Genomic DNA, 17,880 nt, shown 5'->3' with positions numbered 1-17,880 from the left:
TGGCGTGCCACTTGAACATCTAGGCGTGGCACGCCAACATCTGGGACCATGGCAAATGAAGGGCGTGACATGCCGGTCTCATGGCGTGGCACGCTGGTAGTATTTTCCAGAGAGAAAGAAGAGGAGCCAATGAACTCAGGCGTGCCACTTGGATGGCGAGGCGTGGCACGCCGGCAAAGGGGTAAATATTTAAGAAGGGTGTGGCACGCCAGACCCTGAGCGTGCCACGCTGGTACAAATCTCCAAAAGCATAGAGATAAGGGAAGTGACCTTGGGCGTGCCATTTTCGTTCGAAGGCGTGGCTGATGAGCGGATAATTTGTATACTTTTTGGCATTGTTTTTAGTATGTTTTTGATATGATATAGTTAGTTTTTAGTATATTTTTATTAGTTTTTAGTTAAAATTCACTTTTCTGGACTTTACTATGAGTTTGTGTGTTTTTCTGTTATTTCAGGTATTTTCTGGCTGAAATTGATGGACCTGAGCAAAAATCTGATTCTGAGACCAAAAAGGACTGCAGATGCTGTTGGATTCTGACCTCCCTGCACTCGAAGTGGATTTTCTGGAGCTACAGAAGCCCAATTGGCGCGCTCTCAACGGCGTTGGAAAGTAGACATCCTGGGCTTTCTAGCAATATATGATAGTCCATACTTTGCCCAAGATTTGATGGCCCAAACCGGCGTTCAAAGTCACCTCAAGAAATCCCAGCGTTAAACGCTGGAACTGGCACCCAAATGGGAGTTAAACGCCCAAACTGGCACTAAAGCTGGCGTTTAACTCCAAGAAGAGTCTCTGCACGAAAAATGCTTCATTGCTCAGCCCAAGCACACACCAAGTGGGCCCGGAAGAGGATTTTTATGTCATTTACTCATTTCTGTACACCTTAGGCTACTAGTTTTCTATAAGTAGGACCTTTGACTATTATATTATCATCTTGGATCTTTGAAACCTTTGGAAACTTTTAGATCTTTTGATCACTTTTAGATCTTTTGATCACTTTGGGAGGCTGGCCTCACGGCCATGCCTAGACCTTATGCTTATGTATTTTCAACGGTGGAGCTTCTACACACCATAGATTAAGGTGTGGAGCTCTGCTGTACCTCGAGTATTAATGCAATTACTATTGTTCTTCCATTCAATTCCGCTTGTTCTTTATCCAAGATATCACTTGTTCTTCAACTTGATGAAGGTGATGATTGACGCCCATCACCATTCTCACCCATGAACAAGGTGACTGACAACCACTCTTGTTCTATAAGCAACTAAGGCCATAGTGAATATCTCTTGGATTCCTGATTGCACGATGCATGGTTGATCACCTGACAACCGAGTGCTCGCCTGAAAAACGAGCCAACCATTCCGTGAGATTAGAGTCTTCGTGGTATAGGCGAGAACTGATGGCGGCATTCAAGAGAATCCGGAAGGTCTAACCTTGTCTGTGGTATTCTGAGTAGGATTCAATGACTGAATGACTGTGACGTGCTTCAAACTCCTGAGGGCGGGGCGTTAGTGACAGACGCAAAAGAATCACTGGATTCTATTCCGGCCTGATTGAGAACCGACAGATGGAATGCCGTGCCGTGACAGGGAATTAGGAATCGTTCCAATGAGAGGATGGGAGGTAGCCACTGACAACGGTAAAACCCTTGCTTAAGCTTGCCATGGAAAGGAGTAAGAAGGATTGGATGAAGACAGTAGGAAAGCAGAGAGACAGAAGGGAAGGCATCTTCATGCGCTTATCTGAAGTTCCTACCAATGAATTACATAAGTATCACTATCTTTACCTTTGTGTTATTTTCGTTCATCACCATTACCATTTGAGTTTGCCTGACTAAGATTTACAAGATGACCATAGCTTGCTTCAATACTAACAATCTCCGTGGGATCGACCCTTACTCACGTAAGGTTTATTACTTGGACGACCCAGTGCACTTGCTGGTTAGTTGTGCGAAGTTGTGTAATGCCATGGTATTGAGCTTCCAAGTCTTTGGGGTTCATGACCGGGGATTATGAGAGTTGTGAAAAAGTATTGTTCACAATTTCGCGCACCAAGTTTTTGGCGCCGTTGCCGGGGATTGTTCAAGTTTTGAGCAAGCTTTTGGTAACATCAGTGCCAAGATCCGGCGACAACATCAAGTTTTTGGTGTTATTGCCCGGGATTGTTCAGGCTGGACAACTGACGGTTCATCTTGTTGCTTAGATTAGGTGTTTATTTTTTTTCGAAATTCTTGAAGATGAATCCTAGAGTTTCATGGTGATTTGTTGAAATCTGGCTGGCTGAGAAGCCATGTCTAATTTCATTGGACCGAGGTTTCAACTCATCATCACAAGAGCTTGTTGATTTCTATCAATCTTGCTTTTGGAGCAGTGATTTGCTAAGGCTTGGCTGACCTTTGGTCATGTCTAGTGTTTTGGACCGAAGCTTTCTTTGAGAGCTTGGCTGGCTGTGAAGCCATGTCTAATTCCTGGACCGGAGTCTTAGACTACCATTGCACTGATTCCTGGAATTCTCATTAAGAATTTTGATATCTTTTTCCACTTAATTTTCGAAAAACACAACAAAAAAAAATTTACAAAATCATAAAATCCAAAAATATTTCTTGTTTGAGTCTAGTGTCTCATCCTATGTTTGGTGTCAATTGCATGCATTCATATGTCTTAGTAATCTTCAAGATGTTCTTGATGATTTGCTTGCTCTGATCTTTGAATTCTATTGACTTGAGTGTTTTGTGTGTCTCATATGCATTTTCATTTTATTAGTGTCAGTAGTATACAAACTGCTAAGTTTGGTGTCTTGCATGCATTGTTATTTGATTCTTGTTGCATTTTGGTTTGTCCTTATTATCAAAAATCCAAAAATATTTTTAATTTGTGTCTTTTCAAGTCAATAATACAGAGAATTGAAGATTCAGAACATACAGCAGAGGAATTGCACAGAAAAAGCTGGGCGTTCAAAACGCCCAGTGAAGAAGGACAGACTGGCGTTTAAACGCCAGCCAGGGTACCTGGTTGGGTGTTTAACGCCCAAAAGGGTAGCATTTTGGGCGTTAAACGCCAGAATGGATACCATTCTGGGCGTTTAACGCCAGGATGGCTAGAAGGGAAGATTTTGTTTTCAAATCAATTTTTTTTCAAGTTTTCAAAATCTCTTCCAAATCAAATCTTTTTCAAATCAATTTTTCAATCAAATCCTTTTCAAAATTAACTTCTTTCCTTTTTTAAAGGTACTTACTATCAATTAATGATTTGATTCAACATTTCAAGTATGTTGCCTTTTCTGTTGAGAAAGGTTTAATGATTGAATCATATCTTTTCTTGTTAGTCAAGTTTTTAATTTTCAAATCAAATCTTTTTAAAATGTTTTTCAAATCATATCTTCTCAATCACATCTTTTTAAAACCAATCATATCTTCTTAACCACATCTTTTTCAAAATAGTTTTCAATCAAATCTTTCTGATTTCTAATTTCAAAATCTTTTTCAAAAATCACTTGATTTCTTTTCCATTTTCATTTTTCGAAAATTAAGTAATGTTTTTCAAAAATGTTTTCAAAATTTTTCACTTAATTTTCGAAAATCACTTCCCTCCTTCTCACATCCTTCTATTTATGGACTAACACTATCCCTTAATGCAAAATTCGAACTTCATCTCCTTTGTTAAGTTCGAATTTTCTACTTCTGTCTTCTACTCTTCTTTTCCTCTGACACCTAAAGGAATCTCTATACTGTGACATAGAGGATTCCACATTTTCTTGCTTTCTTCTCTTTCTTATGAGCAGGAGCAAAGACAAAGGCATTCTTGTTGAGGCTGATCCTGAACCTGAAAGGACCTTGAAGAGAAAGCTAAGAGAAGCCAAAGCACAACTCTCTTTAGAGCACTTGAACGAACTCTTCAAGGAAGAAGAACAAATGGCAGCCGAAAACAACAACAATGCCAACAATGCAAGGAAGGTGCTGGGTGACTTTACTGCACCTACTCCTGATTTCTATGGGAGAAGCATCTCTATCCCTGCCATTGGAGCAAACAACTTTGAGCTTAAGCCTCAATTAGTTTCTCTAATGCAACAGAATTGCAAGTTCCATGGACTTCCATTGGAAGATCCTCATCAGTTTTTAGCTGAGTTCTTGCAAATCTGTGACACAGTCAAGACTAATGGGGTTGACCTTGAGGTCTACAGACTGATGCTATTCCCTTTTGCTGTAAGAGACAGAGCTAGAACATGGTTGGATTCTCAACCTAAAGAAAGCCTGGACTCTTGGGAAAAGCTAGTCAATGCCTTCTTGGCAAAGTTCTTTCCACCTCAAAAATTGAGTAAGCTTAGAGTGGAAGTCCAAACCTTCAGACAGAAGGAAGGAGAATCCCTCTATGAAGCTTGGGAAAGATACAAACAATTGATCAGAAAGTGTCCCACTGATATGCTTTCTGAATGGAGCATCATAGGTATCTTCTATGATGGTCTCTCTGAACTGTCCAAGATGTCCTTGGATAGCTCTTCTGAAGGATCTCTTCATCTGAAGAAGACGCCTACTGAGGCTCAAGAACTGATTGAAATGGTTGCAAATAACCAATTCATGTACACTTCTGAAAGAAATCCTGTGAACAATGGGACTAGTCAGAAGAAAGGAGTTCTTGAGATTGACACTCTGAATGCCATACTGGCTCAGAACAAAATATTGACTCAACAAGTCAATATGATTTCTCAAAGTCTGTCTGGAATGCAAAATGCACCAAGCAGTACTAAGGAAGCGTCATCTGAGGAAGAAGCTTATGATCCTGAGAACCCTTCAATAGAAGAGGTGAATTACATGGGAGAACCCTATGGAAACACCTATAATCCTTCATGGAGGAATCATCCAAATCTTTCATGGAAGGATCAACAGAGACCTCAACAAGGTTTCAATAACAATAATGGTGGAAGAAACAGGTTTAGCAATAGCAAGCCTTTTCCATCATCTTCTCAGCAACAGACAGAGAGTTCTAAGCAGAATAATTCTGACTTGGCTACCATGGTCTCTGATCTAATCAAAACCACTCAAAGTTTTATGACTGAAACTAGATCTTCCATTAGGAATTTGGAAGGACAAGTGGGTCAGCTGAGCAAGAAAATTACTGAACTTCCTCCAAGCACTCTCCCAAGCAATACTGAAGAAAATCCAAAAGGAGAGTGCAAGGCCATCAATATGGCCGAATTCTGGGAGGAAGAAGAGGCAGTGAACGCCACTGAGGAAGACCTCAATGGACGACCACTGACCTCCAATGAGTTCCCCAATGAGGAACCATGGGAATCTGAGGCTCAAACTGAGACCATAGAAATTCCATTGGACTTACTTCTGCCATTCATGAGCTCTGATGAGTATTCTTCTTCTGAAGAGGATGAGTATATCACTGAAGAGCAAGTTGCTAAATACCTTGAAGCAATCATGAAGCTAAATGACAAGTTATTTGGAAATGAGACATGGGAGGATGAACCCCCTTTGCTCACCAAAGAACTGGATAACTTGTCTAGGCAGCAATTGCCTCAAAAGAGGCAGGATCCTGGGAAGTTTTCTATACCTTGTACCATAGGCACCATGACCTTCAAGAAGGCCTTGTGTGACTTAAGGTCAAGTGTAAACCTCATGCCCCTCTCTGTAATGGAGAAGTTAGGGATCTTTGAGGTGCAAGCTGCAAAAATCTCACTAGAGATGGCAGACAACTCAAGAAAACAAGCCTATGGACTTGTAGAGGATGTTCTGGTTAAAGTGGAAGACCATTACATCCCTACTGATTTCATAGTCCTAGAGACTGGGAAATGCATGGATGAATCCATCATCCTTGGCAGACCCTTCCTAGCCACAGCAAAGGCTGTGATTGATGTTGATAGAGGAGAGTTGATCATTCAAGTGAATGAAGAATCCTTGGTGTTTAAGGCCCAAGGATATCCCTCTGTCATCATGGAGAGGAAGCATGAAGAGCTTCTCTCAAAACAGAGCCAAACAGTGTCCCCACACTCAAACTCTAAGTTTGGTGTTGGGAGGCCACAACCAAATTCTAAGTTTGGTGTTGAAACCCCACACTCAAACTCTAAGTTTGGTGTTGGGAAGTTCCAACACGGTTCTGAGCATTTCTGAGGCTCCATGAGAGTCCTCTGTCAAGCTAATGACAATAAAGAAGCGCTTGTTGGGAGGCAACCCAATGTTTTATAATTAATTATTTTCTTTTGTTATTTTATCTTTTTTGTAGGTTGTTGATCATAAGAAGTCACAAAAACAATGAAAAAAGCAAAAACAAAATGAAAAACAGGAAGAAAAACAGCACACCCTGGAGGAAGATGCTGCTGGCGTTCAAACGCCAGTAAGCCTAGCAGTTGGGCGTTTAACGCCCAGTCTGGCACCCTTCTGGGCGTTTAACGCCAGAAAGGGGCATCAGACTGGCGTTAAACGCCAGTAAAGGGCAAGAACCTGGCGTTAAACGCCAGGAATGGGCACCAGCCCGGCGTTTAACGCCAGAAATGGCTCAAAACGTGGATTTTGATGCCATTTGGTGCAAGGATGCCTTTTCCTTGACACCACAGGATCTGTGGACCCCACAGGACCCTACCATCACTCTCTCTCTTCTTCCCCCCATTCACCAATCACCTCAACACCTCTTCCCCAAAAACCCCTCACCTATCAAATCCCATCTTTCTCTTCACCACTCACATCCATCCTTCATAAATCCCCACCAACCTCACCCTTCAAATTCAAACCACTTTCCCTCCCAAACCCACCCATAATGGCCGAACCATTCCCCCCCTCTCTCCTATATATACCCTTCTTCAACCCTTCATTTTCACACAACCTAAACACCACTTCTCCCCCCCTTTGGCCGAATACACCACCATCTCCCTCTTCCTCATTTCTTCTTCTTCTACTCTCCTTTTTCTTCTTTTGCTCGAGGACGAGCAAACATTTTAAGTTTGGTGTGGTAAAAGCGTTGCTTTTTCGTTTTTCCATAACCATTATGGCATCCAAGGCCGGAGAAACCTCTAGAAAGAGGAAAGGGAAGGCAAAGGCTTCCACCTCCGAGTCATGGGAGATGGATAAATTCCTCTCAAGGGTGCATCAAGACCACTTCTATGAAGTTGTGGCCTTGAAGAAGGTGATCCCCGAGGTCCCTTTTTCACTCAAAAAGGGTGAATATCCGGAGATCCGACATGAGATCCGAAGAAGAGGTTGGGAAGTTCTTACCAACCCCATTCAACAAGTCGGAATCTTGATGGTTCAAAAGTTCTATGCCAATGCATGGATCACCAAGAACCATGACCAAAGTGTGAACCCGAATCCAAAGAATTATCTTACTATGGTTCGGGGAAATACTTGGATTTTAGTCCGGAGAGTGTGAGGGTGGCGTTCAACTTGCCTATGATGCAAGGAGATGAGCATCCTTACACTAGAAGGGTCAACTTTGATCAAAGGTTGGACCAAGTCCTCACAGTCATATGTGAAGAGGGCGCACAATGGAAGCAAGATTCAAGGGGAAAGCCGGTCCAATTGAGAAGGCATGACCTCAAGCCCGTGGCTAGAGGATGGTTAGAGTTCATACAACGCTCAATCATTCCCACTAGCAACCGGTCCGAAGTTACCATAGATCGGGCTATCATGATCCATAGCATCATGATTGGAGAAGAAATAGAGGTTCATGAGGTTATAGCCCAAGAACTCTATAAGGTGGCGGACAAGACCTCCACCTTGGCAAGGTTAGCCTTTCCTCATCTCATTTGTCACCTCTGTTATTCAGTTGGAGTTGACATAGAGGGAGACATCCCCATTGACGAGGACAAACCCATCACCAAGAAAAGGATGGAGTACACAAGAAATCCCACTCATCATGAGATCCCTGAGATTCCTCAAGGGATGAATTTTCCTCCACAAAATTATTGGGAGCAACTAAACACCTCCCTAGGAGAGTTGAGTTCCAACATGGGACAACTAAGGGTGGAGCACCAAGAACACTCCATCATCCTTCATGAGATTAGAGAAGATCAAAGAATCATGAGGGAGGAGCAACAAAGACAAGGAAGAGATATTGAGGAGCTCAAGCACTCCATAGGATCTTCAAGAGCAAGAAAGAGCCGCCATCACTAAGGTGGACCCGTTCTTTGATTTCCTTGTTCTTTATTCTTCTGTTTTTCGAATTTTATGCTTATGTTTATCCATGTTTGTGTCTTATGATCATTAGTGTCTATGCCTTAAAGTTATGAATGTCCTATGAATCCATCACCTTTCTTGAATAAAAATGTGCTTAATTGAAAAAGAAAAAGAAGTGCATGAATTTTGAATTTTATAACAGTTTAATTATTTTGATGTGGTGGCAATATTTTTGTTCTCTGAATGTATGCTTAAACAGTGCATATGTATCTTGAATTTGTGGTTCATGAATGTTGGCTCTTGAAAGAATGATGAAAAAGGAGACATGTTACTGAGGATCTGAAAAATCATAAAAGTGATTCTTGAAGCAAGAAAAAGCTATTCAAAAAAAAAAAGAGAAAAATCGAAAAAAAAGAGAGAGAAAGAAAACGAAAAAAAAAAGAGAAAAAAAAATAGAGAAATAAGAGTTGTGATCCAAGGCAAATAAGAGTGTGCTTAAGAACCCTGGACACCTCTAATTGGGGACTTTAGCAAAGCTGAGTCACAATCTGAAAAGGTTCACCCAATTATGTGTCTGTGGCATGTATGTATCCGGTGGTAATACTGGAAGACAGAGTGCTTTGGGCCACGGCCAAGACTCAATAAATAGCTATGTTCAAGAATCATCATACTTCACTAAGAGAATCATTAGCACTATCTGGACTCTGAGTTCCTAAAGAAGCCAATCATTCTGAGTCTCAAAGGATAGAGTGAGATGCCAAAACTGTTTAGAGACAAAAAGTAAAAGCCCCGCTCATCTAATTAATACTGATCTTCATAGATGTTTTTGGAATTCATTGCATATTCTCTTCTTTTTATCTTATTTGATTTTCAGTTGCTTGAGGACAAGCAACAATTTAAGTTTGGTGTTGTGATGAGCGGATAATTTGTATACTTTTTGGCATTGTTTTTAGTATGTTTTTGATATGATATAGTTAGTTTTTAGTATATTTTTATTAGTTTTTAGTTAAAATTCACTTTTCTGGACTTTACTATGAGTTTGTGTGTTTTTCTGTGATTTCAGGTATTTTCTGGCTGAAATTGATGGACCTGAGCAAAAATCTGATTCTGAGACCAAAAAGGACTGCAGATGCTGTTGGATTCTGACCTCCCTGCACTCGAAGTGGATTTTCTAGAGCTACAGAAGCCCAATTGGCGCGCTCTCAACGGCGTTGGAAAGTAGACATCCTGGGCTTTCCAGAAATATATTATAGTCCACACTTTGCCCAAGATTTGATGGCCCAAACCGGCGTTCAAAGTCACCTCAAGAAATCCCAGCGTTAAACGCTGGAACTGGCACCCAAATGGGAGTTAAACGCCCAAACTGGCACCAAAGCTGGCGTTTAACTCCAAGAAGAGTCTCTGCACGAAAAATGCTTCATTGCGCAGCCCAAGCACACACCAAGTGGGCCCGGAAGAGGATTTTTATGTCATTTACTCATTTCTGTACACCTTAGGCTACTAGTTTTCTATAAGTAGGACCTTTGACTATTGTATTATCATCTTGGATCTTTGAAACCTTTGGAAACTTTTAGATCTTTTGATCACTTTTAGATCTTTTGATCACTTTGGGAGGCTGGCCTCACGGCCATGCCTAGACCTTATGCTTATGTATTTTCAACGGTGGAGCTTCTACACACCATAGATTAAGGTGTGGAGCTCTGCTGTACCTCGAGTATTAATGCAATTACTATTGTTCTTCCATTCAATTCCGCTTGTTCTTTATCCAAGATATCACTTGTTCTTCAACTTGATGAAGGTGATGATTGACGCCCATCACCATTCTCACCCATGAACAAGGTGACTGACAACCACTCTTGTTCTATAAGCAACTAAGGCCATAGTGAATATCTCTTGGATTCCTGATTGCACGATGCATGGTTGATCACCTGACAACCGAGTGCTCGCCTGACAAACGAGCCAACCATTCCGTGAGATCAGAGTCTTCGTGGTATAGGCGAGAACTGATGGCGGCATTCAAGAGAATCCGGAAGGTCTAACCTTGTCTGTGGTATTCTGAGTAGGATTCAATGACTGAATGACTGTGACGTGCTTCAAACTCCTGAGGGCGGGGCGTTAGTGACAGACGCAAAAGAATCACTGGATTCTATTCCGGCCTGATTGAGAACCGACAGATGGAATGTCGTGCCGTGACAGGGCATTAGGAATCGTTCCAATGAGAGGATGGGAGGTAGCCACTGACAACGGTGAAACCCTTGCTTAAGCTTGCCATGGAAAGGAGTAAGAAGGATTGGATGAAGACAGTAGGAAAGCAGAGAGACAGAAGGGAAGGCATCTTCATGCGCTTATCTGAAGTTCCTACCAATGAATTACATAAGTATCACTATCTTTACCTTTGTGTTATTTTCGTTCATCACCATTACCATTTGAGTTTGCCTGACTAAGATTTACAAGATGACCATAGCTTGCTTCAATACTAACAATCTCCGTGGGATCGACCCTTACTCACGTAAGGTTTATTACTTGGACGACCCAGTGCACTTGCTGGTTAGTTGTGCGAAGTTGTGTAATGCCATGGTATTGAGCTTCCAAGTCTTTGGGGTTCATGACCGGGGATTATGAGAGTTGTGAAAAAGTATTGTTCACAATTTCGCGCACCAGTGGCACGCCAGGTTGCTTTACCCTTTAAAATGCCTTGGGCGTGCCACTTTGGTTCGAAGGCGTGGCACGCCAGGCTACTTTGCCCTTTAAAATGTCCTGGGCATGCCACTTAGGCTCGAAGGCATGGCATGCCAGGGGTGAAACAGAGGACGGTGTGCCACTTGAATGGAGAGGCATGGCACGCCAAATCAGAAACAAAAGGAGCGTGACACGCTAGAGAAGCGCCAGTCACACGCCAGCTGAAAGATCACATTTGTTGAGTTTCTTTTTTGTCCAAATTGTAATTTTCTTTTCACTTTTGTAATTTCCTTTATTTTCTAGATCTAGGAGTAGTATAAATACCCTGGGAAGTATTGGAAAAGGGGTTAGCAAGTCACAGAGTTTAGTTTTGGTGGATTTTACTTTTAGTTTTCACACTTCATCTCTTCCATCTTTTGTACTTTCTCTCTGAGCTATGAGTAGCTAAATTCCCTCTCATTGAGAGATGGAGCTCTATTGTACTTGATGGATTAATGATAGTGAATTTCTTCTTTTCTTCATCTTCTCTTTGATTTGTTAGAAGGAATTTCGATTTTAATGCTTATTGTTCAATTAACTTGGAAAAGAGATTGAATGCAAAATGGGTTTCATGGGAACCTTGGAAAAGGAAACATGAAACCATGCTAGAAATCCCTTCTCACACTTGAGTAGAATCTGTGTTTTGGTATTTGGATATGGTGACATACAATCCTCCCTCTACCTGGACCTATGATGATGTGTGGTATAATCAGGGACCAAGCATATCTCTCTTCATGAGCAATTTGACCAAGGAATTGGCTATTGATCAAGATCTGAGAGATTGAGTCACCAAGGGATTAGGGCTCAATCAATCATGATTGCCAAGAGGTCAATGAGTTGCATGATTTAAGATGATATGAGCTGGAATTAATCCAAAGAGACAATATCTCCTGATCTCAATGAATTCCCCCCATTCTTATCTCTCCCATTCTTTTATAGCTTTACTTACATTCTGCAAAATCCCATTCCCCTTTACATTCTTGTTATTTCCATTTCTGCATTTTATTATTTTTCTTTATTTCTTTTGCCATTTATGTTTCTGCCATTTATAATTCTGCACACACAACTTATTCTGTTAAGCTTGACTAATTCACCAATTGATTAAAATTTCTCAAATCTACTAATCTCTGTGGATACAATCCCACTCCACTGTGGGTTAATACTTGACAATAATTTTGGTTCACTTGCCAAGAGCGAATTCATCAATATTATTAGGGAAGGGTAGTGAATTCAGCTCATCAGTCCCTGACCCCTTTTTTTCTTATTTTTAGAGACCTAAAAATAGCCTAAAATCTTTCTAACACTACCTATAGCTTAGAAATAGCCACAAATGCAAAAATTACAAACATCTTTTTGGTGTTGACACTTTTCTAACTACTAACAAGCATAAATTGCATGTCAAGCAATCAACAATCACATTATTAAAACAAGCATATATAAAGACAAAATCTACCCACAATGGTAACTCTAATCACTTATTACACAAAGCTACAAGAATGTGGAAAGAGTATACCATGGTGGGGTGTCTCCCACCTAGCACTTTTAGTTAAAGTCCTTAAGTTGGACATTTGGGAAGCTCTTTGTTATGGTGGCTTATGCTTGTACTCATCCTTGAATCTCCAAGGATCTTTATTCCTTAATTGGTTGACAGAAATTCCAACCGTCTTCACCAAGCTTGGGCAAAGTTCTACCCAAGAGATGAGCTCCCATAGTTGGTCTTCATGCTTCGAACCGGGATCCCATATCTTATTTTCACACCCGCCTTTAAGTTGAGCATCATGATTCTTCCATCCGGGTGGTTGACACGTAGAATTCTCTTTGGCACACCAAAGTCTCTTCCTAGACCCATACAAAGTAGCATTCTTCCAATCATGGTTCCTATGTCTTGAAAACTTGACCTTAATGAGCCTAATACCATGATTTAAAACTATATCTACAACGATTTTGAACTTTTTAATCTTAAAAATATCTAAATTAGTTCTTAGTACTCATCACTTTATCGTCAGCTTTTTCGTCAAGTGAAGCTTTAATTTCGTTATCCCAAAAATATTATCGTAAAATTTATAAATCGACCCCAAAATACGACGATACGTGTGGCGCGTAAATAAATTAAATGGGCACATATTTTATCATCGAATTTTCCATCAAAAAAATCCCATGTAAAACAATTTAACGGAACGTGCTAACATATTACCGTCGAATTCTTTTGCTGATAATTTGAATACATAGATGAACTCCGCTAGGGAGACAATGGAGAATCTTTACAATGTGTACAATGGGCTAGTTGTTTAGCCAATAAAAATAAATAGAGAAAACTAGTCCACGGATTACCCTAAACTCAAAAATCCCAATTCAGTTAATTTACAAAACCAACCATCCAACCCTAATTACAAACCCTTTTCACCCCAAATTCTCCTTCCTCCAAAATAGCACCCACCCTCGCCTTGTCCACTGAACATCTAACCCTCTTGGAGTGCATCTTCCACCTCAGTCAGCCCGCCTCTCTTGCATGCAAGTGTGGCCGTCGTCGGTAGCCAACATCTCAGACGGTCATATTCTTCTCGTCACGGGTCTCCCTGTCATCCACCAGCAGCATGCGTGGAGGCAGGACGTCGTCCTTCCCGTCACGCGTCCCTGGTGCACAGCTTGTCTCTTTCTTCTGCGCCGGTACGCACCCTGTTGATCGCATTATGCCACTATCGTCCTAGTGTTGCACACCGTCGAACTTGTGGCCACTGAACTCGTCGCCGCCATTACTGCCACAAGACCCATCCCCAGCTATCGTCGACCTACTACCAGAGGGACACCAACACGCGGCCAGGCTTGGTCTTCCATTGCTGTTCGAACAAAACCCATTAACCCCATAATCCCCATCAGCGGTGCACTCCATCGGCGTTGCTTCATCCAAATGTTATTTGATGACTATGGTTTTACTCGTAACTATATGTGCTTGCAATGAATTTTGCTCAGTTACTTCATTATTCTGCAAATGAACACCATGGTTGAAATTTGAATGTATTGGAATGAATTGCACAAGTTGTTATTGATGGTTGCATTGGTTTCTATTCTAGCGCGTAAAATTTTACAGAATTTTGGTTTAATTAGAACAGTAGTTTTGGCTCGACGTTTGGTCGTTTGAATGCAATGTCACTTAAATTAGTTGACTTTAGTCAATCTTTATTTGACGTAAAATGGATGGTTATTTTACTATGTATCTGGAGGGTTGATTTTCTTTATAGTGATTGCTATTTGTCTTTGCTATCTTGTTGGTATGTTTGAATCAGGTACTGTATGGATTTTGTGTATGTTGAACACTTCAGCACACATTTACCTGAGCAACATGGTGCTATTTTTTTGTTTTTAAATTCCTTAGAACGGTCACTGACACCTTTTAAAGTATTGCTTAAGTCAGCTTATGTCTATATGGTTCTCAACTTTGCTCTTTAAGTTCTCAAGAAGTGTCATCTTGCTGAAATTGTAAGGCAGGATCCAAGACTTCTTGATGCACTAGGTAAGACATTTTTTTAAATAAAATAAAAAGAATACATTACACCATTTAGGAGTATAACTATGACAAGCCTTAAAGTATTTTTGTACTTATTATGTTTAGTTCTATCTATTTGACATTTGGTTAAATTTGTGCAATGTTACAGTGGTTGAGAATAGAGAAAATTGGAGTGTTGGACAAATGAAACTTGTTTGTCTTGCTAGGCTGCTATTGAAAAAGAGAAGGATTTTAGTTCTAGATGAAGCAACAACATCCATTGACACTGCAACACAATTTAATTCAAAAGACTATTAGAAATAAAACTAGTGAATGCACAGTGATTATTGTAGCACATAGAATTCCTACATTTATTGATAAAGGTACATGAACATTCATTATGCACCTCAAAATATGAGATCATAATATTAATGATAATCAAACTTAGGAAATCATATATCTCATAACATTAATGATGTTTACGGGGACAATCATGAAGTATGATAAACCAGATCAGTTGTTGCAAAACAATACTTCATCTTTCTCAAAGTTGGTTTGACAATTTTTGAAGAGATCATCCCACAAATAGTTGCCTAGAGAGGACAGAGAAACCACACTTATACATATTTGAAAGCTTAAACAGCAATTAACAAGGAGCTCAAGAAATGTCGGTTGATTATTTTACCAATTTCATGAAAGTTAATAAAGATTTCATATTCCGCAAGTTTAGACAATACTTTCTACCTAGTGTCCTTTTATGTTCATAATCCTAATCCCATACTTGTTCACTAATTCAATGAGACAAGTATATTTTAGTTTGTTAGTGACTGATTTTGGTTAATGACGAATTAACTACACATTTGTTACTTATTGCAGTGTCTCTTCTATTCATGAATGTTCTTAAAATGGGAATGCTCATGTTGAAAGAAAACGTATGCCACAATTATTCTAAGTCTATGAATGAGAAATTTAATATGCATATTAAAAATTGTGGTCAATTCATAATATGCTAGATGTTCATTATACTAGATATGCAATTATTTTCATTTTTAAGTAGATGTTTAGTTAATTGAATTAAATTTTAAGTAATTATAATTAAAATATTTTGAATGTTCAATTCAGTAGATATGTAGATGGTTATTTTTATTCTTAAGTGAATGTTTATTTGATTGGATTGGATTTAAGTAAATACAATTAAAATACGTCGGATGTTCAATTCACTAGGTGTGCGGCTGGTTATTTTTTACGTTAAAGTGGATGTTTATTTTATTAGACTGGATCTAACTAGAAAAGTGGATGTTTATTTTAGTTATAATAATGGTATTTTATTTGATTTGATAGATTCTGCATCCACTCCTCATATGAAATAATCATTCGCATACATAGTAAAATAAATATCTTTAGAAGATGAAAAATAAGTTTCTAAATTGAAGTTAGTATAAAATACTAGGATTATAAGAAAACTTAGAAAATTAGAGGAAGATTCGACTGGTGCTACTGTATTTGTAGTACTGAAGAAGTAAGGAGAATAGTATCATCATGACCAAATAAATAAATAAATTTACAAAAAAACAAGGAGAATAGTAGCACTTTCTCTAATTCACCGATCATTGGCTCTTAAAAATTTTGCATCATGCAATATCACCTTACTCCCTGTTCCACCAAGTCTCATTTTTTTTGTTTCACTGATTATGCCATAATAATTAGAGTAATTAATTAATTATTGAACTGAATACTATATAATTTAATTATAGGACTACTAAGTACTAACCTCAACTCTTTTTATTTGAACACGTGTGTTTGAATCATACTCAAGGAAGAAAACAAAAATTCACATTGACCCATATATCTATAACCTGCTTATAATGTACTTTACAAGTTACAACAAAGAGGTAATATGTCATGTCCCTTCTAACACTGCACTTCACATAACACTTCAAAATCATATCACCAATGCATGCACTTAAGATAAAATAATTCATAATAATTTTTCAAAAATTTAGATCATATTAAAATATAACTTCTATAATTTATTATAAATTTACTATTATAAACTCATAGGAATAAATTAAATTTTTACACATCACATTCTATACTAGATGCAAATCTTTCTACTCAATCAAGAACTACTCCTAAAACTTTTTGACATTATCAATCTCAGAACTCCTCAGACAGCTTTCTAACAAACATATATACGTAATCTTGTAAACATTTTCAAGCTAGTTGAATGATTTAATACCAAATAACGTTGAGTATTTACAAGGAAGGCACAAAATTCATCTTGCCAAACCTACAACAGTATTTATTTCTACATTTGATTATGCAGCTGGTCTAGGTACTTTCATGTTGATGCTTTATTTTGTCAACTCTTTAAAAAAATTGTGGTGTAAACAATGATATAAGGAGTCAAGTATCAAAACTATTTGAGCAATAAGCAAACAAAACTAAAACTAAGCACTTTTTTTTTAATTAAAAGAAAAGGAAATAAAACTTAATTCTAGTGAAGAATGAAGATAGATAAATCTCTTCTACCACTTTCAAATAGTAATCAAGCTTAAAATCTGATAAATAAAATAGTGAAGACAGAAGACAAAAAGATTTTTTAGTAAAGCAAGCATTGCACAATATCCCATAATAAATCTACAATGATTTGAAAACAAAAATCATGTTCTCATCTTAAATAAAAGATCTTATAGTTAATAAATAATAACTGAAGTATCTTAAAGTACTAAGTAACATTAGATGTGTAAGTGTATCAAATACAAAGAAACAGACAGTTACTACATAATATAAAGACAGAATAAGCAAAAACAAAGCACTTAACCACATAAGAAAAGAAATATGCGAATCATGTGCATGCAGAATCCAGCAAATCAAGTAACAGAGTAATGGTATAAACCAGATAAACATTCACTTCTTGTATGAAATAACCATCCACATACATAGAAAAATAAATATCATCATTGGTTCTTCATTAACAACTAACAAATTGATCAAAATACCATCGTGCACCATGTTTAAATGGCTTAACTCAGATCCAAGTTCAATTCAACCAAAATTAAACAAAATCAAATCCAAACCACATAATAAAAGAAATCTGCGGAACATTTGCATGCAAAATTCAGCAAATCAAGTAATAGAGTAATGACATAAACCAGATAAACATCCACTTTTTACATAAAAATAACTACTGCATATAGTACTTGAACCCTAGATTCATACCCAATTTCAAATAAAGCTACATTATACTGAGTTATAACTATTTTTGGATTTCAAAAAGTTAATAACAATAACAAAATCAGAAATTGAACTTTTATATTTCGTCTATCTAACAATTCATAGCATTTACAGTAATTCAAATATGACATCAATCACATTAAACTGCCAAACCCAAAATTAAAAAACATTTGAACTCTAGGTGTCAAACAAATATACTCTATAGAATAGAATAATAGCTTTTATACTAACCTTCTGTAGTCTAAGAAGAAGACGAAGAAGACGTCAGAAGGTAAAACATTGTCGACTGAGGAAGAATTTTTCCGACTAACAGGTTTAGGATTGTGCGAATG

General features: G+C 38.5%; 1 non-coding gene across 1 annotated transcript; it reads right to left on the bottom strand.

Annotated features, from left to right (window-relative positions):
• Positions 1 to 4,314: 4,314 nt before the first annotated feature.
• Positions 4,315 to 4,422, bottom strand: LOC112804577 (small nucleolar RNA R71). Its single transcript, XR_003203187.1, has one exon. It is a non-coding gene; the product is annotated as a small nucleolar RNA R71 (small nucleolar RNA).
• Between the last annotated feature and the right edge of the window lie 13,458 nt (positions 4,423 to 17,880).

The sequence above is a fragment of the Arachis hypogaea genome, chromosome 5, assembly GCF_003086295.3.
Source record: "Arachis hypogaea cultivar Tifrunner chromosome 5, arahy.Tifrunner.gnm2.J5K5, whole genome shotgun sequence".
In the NCBI taxonomy this organism is placed as follows: domain Eukaryota; kingdom Viridiplantae; phylum Streptophyta; class Magnoliopsida; order Fabales; family Fabaceae; genus Arachis; species Arachis hypogaea.
The sequence above is the reverse complement of the archived record's forward strand: the minus strand, read 5'-3'. Positions and strand labels throughout refer to the sequence as shown.